Below are 2,327 nucleotides of genomic sequence, written 5' to 3'. Positions count from 1 at the left end.
GATTACACACTTTATTTAAAAACTACAACTATATTTACATGCAGCCTAAATTTTGACTCTTATAATATACAAGTCTTATAGTATACAAGAGAAACAACTTTGACATATAATGGAATAGATACCAATTTCTTTAATGAGTATGACAAATCTGCTTACCCTCGACCTGTTATAACGTTTGAATGAAGGGGTCCCACGGACCCCAGGTTTAATATGAAAAAAAAAAAAAAAATCCCCACACAACCTGGCCTGTCCTCCCGGMACCCCAGTGGTCGTGTGTGTCACATCTACACTCGTTTCTGCTCCACAGCTGTCAATCGTTTCACTTCCTTGTCAAGTTACCAGAAACGAGCCGGCACAGTATTCATTTACACACAAAATGTATTCTGTTATTAAGGGGAAGCAAAACAAAAACTTTATGAGGAGAGACCAAAGCCGTCAATTTTGTTTACAAACAATCTGGTTTCTGATGTGTCTGAGTTCTGTTGGAAAGTTTGACAGCCTGCAACCATGGATAAAATGGTAAAATAAAGTGTATGAGTTGGACTACTAATTTACATTTAATGCAAAATGTAAATGTTATTTTTAATTTATAACTTTCTAAAATGTTTTGATTATGTGTTTTATTTGCAGCCTCTCCATAAGAAAATACAAAAATAACAACATAAAATAAAAGCACCATACTTTTATTTTGAAGGGTGTGACAGGAAGTCAGGTACATTGTTCCATCAAACTTGACAAACTGCTGCTTTTTGGAGTAGTGTGTTCCTGGAAAGTGAGTATTTAATTGAGGGCTTTCTGTATTTTTACTTTTTTAGTAGAATCCCTGAGAAAAGATGTGTTGTTAAAGGAGATGCGGGGTGTGATGGACTCTTAGCTGGACATTTAAAAGAAGAAAAACAGCTACGATTTCTTCTCCTGTCCGGGTGAGTTTCGGCAGCGCGGCGTAGAGCTTTACCTCTGTTCGGTCTTTGTTCCATCCAGCCGGGCCTTGCCCCGATGCGCACCGTTCTAACCGAGAAGAACGTGACGCCGAACTCCATGAAAAGTAGTCCGCAGTTTCACATAATCTAGTCTCTCGTTTAATTTAGGCACTTATAAAGCAAATAATTACGTTACTTTCAACTATTTAGCTCTATTCTTAAATTCGGCAATCATTATATGCTGCAAATGCCACTAATTTAAGATCAAATCATTATTTTTCCAAATTTGAGCTGTCCATCGTTAAGTTAAACAGTTTTAGTAGCAGGTATTAAGCAAAATTTAAAAACTAAACAAGTTTGGTTAATATATCAAATTTTAATTAAAGTGCACCTCCCCGAAATGACAAATGGTTATTATTGCTTGGCGGAACTTTTCATGACGTTTATTTTATCGTGATAGTTTTAAATTTTGGCGACAACACATTTAAACGGTTAAATACATAATCGGGACAGGAGCGTTGCTGTAGTTGAGCCGAGCCGCAAGCTAGCCGGAGCTAAGCTAACTAGCACACCTGACCTGTCAGGGTTTAGGGTTGAAAAGTTAACAAGTTGTTTGTTGAAACACTATCGTGTGAATATAAAAACACCTGTATGACATTAATAACTTGAAGGTAATATAGAACTCGACTCAAAAGAAATTTTTTAAACATTGCTAAGTTCTTTAYAAGCATGAATGAAAACAAGGTACAGGTTACCTTTCACTACTAAATGCCAGCGGTTTAAATCAGGCTTTATATTTCCCTGATATTTCAAAGTGGAATTTAAAACTATAACATTTCTGAAGATATTTTTAAAGGTGCACATATTTGTAATATTTACTTGTTAAACTTGCTAACTTATTTYCTGTTTTAGATTATTAGATATTACAACCAGTGTTCACATTTTATATAGATTAGAATAAAGAACCAAGATAAACTGTAAAGCTGCTGCCACAATGGCTCACTGAGGTGACCATGATGAGCCCACACCTGTGTCTCTCACTCTTATTGTCGAGTTAATGAGAGGCAGAGAGAAAACTCAAAGCATTTTCACATCTTTGACTCTGTGTTTGTGATTTCAGTGCCACATGACTGTCGGGTCAAAACGATCCAAAGACAATATTTGTAACTTTTTGTGAACAGTTTAAGGCTGTGTCACACTACACAACTTATGAACATTTTAAAGATATCTACGTTGAAGATGGAATTGAAAAAATCAACAGGAAGCTTCTTTTTTGCATGTACATAATGTAATTCTGTGTCATTTTTATTTTTAGCAATTTAAACATAAAACATGTTTCATAAGTTGGCATAATGCTGTGGTCAATGTAGGAAAATTAATCAAATTTCAAGTTGAATTATATATATA

The 2,327-nt window shown here is 35.1% G+C and overlaps 1 protein-coding gene across 3 annotated transcripts in view; it reads left to right on the top strand.

Annotated features, from left to right (window-relative positions):
* Positions 1–714: 714 nt before the first annotated feature.
* The window catches only part of si:dkey-94l16.4 (transcription factor 20), an 11,275-nt gene continuing 9,662 nt past the window's right edge, over positions 715–2,327 (top strand). For all 3 annotated transcript variants that reach the window (XM_014028666.1, XM_014028662.1, XM_014028654.1), the window contains exon 1: positions 715–923. The gene's annotated coding sequence lies outside the window, so the exon portion shown is untranslated. The remainder of the gene's footprint in view (positions 924–2,327) is intronic.

This window comes from Austrofundulus limnaeus, unplaced genomic scaffold (genome assembly GCF_001266775.1).
Source record: "Austrofundulus limnaeus strain Quisiro unplaced genomic scaffold, Austrofundulus_limnaeus-1.0 Scaffold5, whole genome shotgun sequence".
Lineage (NCBI taxonomy): Eukaryota > Metazoa > Chordata > Actinopteri > Cyprinodontiformes > Rivulidae > Austrofundulus > Austrofundulus limnaeus.
Note: the sequence above shows the minus strand (reverse complement) of the source record. Positions and strands in the feature narration are given on the sequence as shown.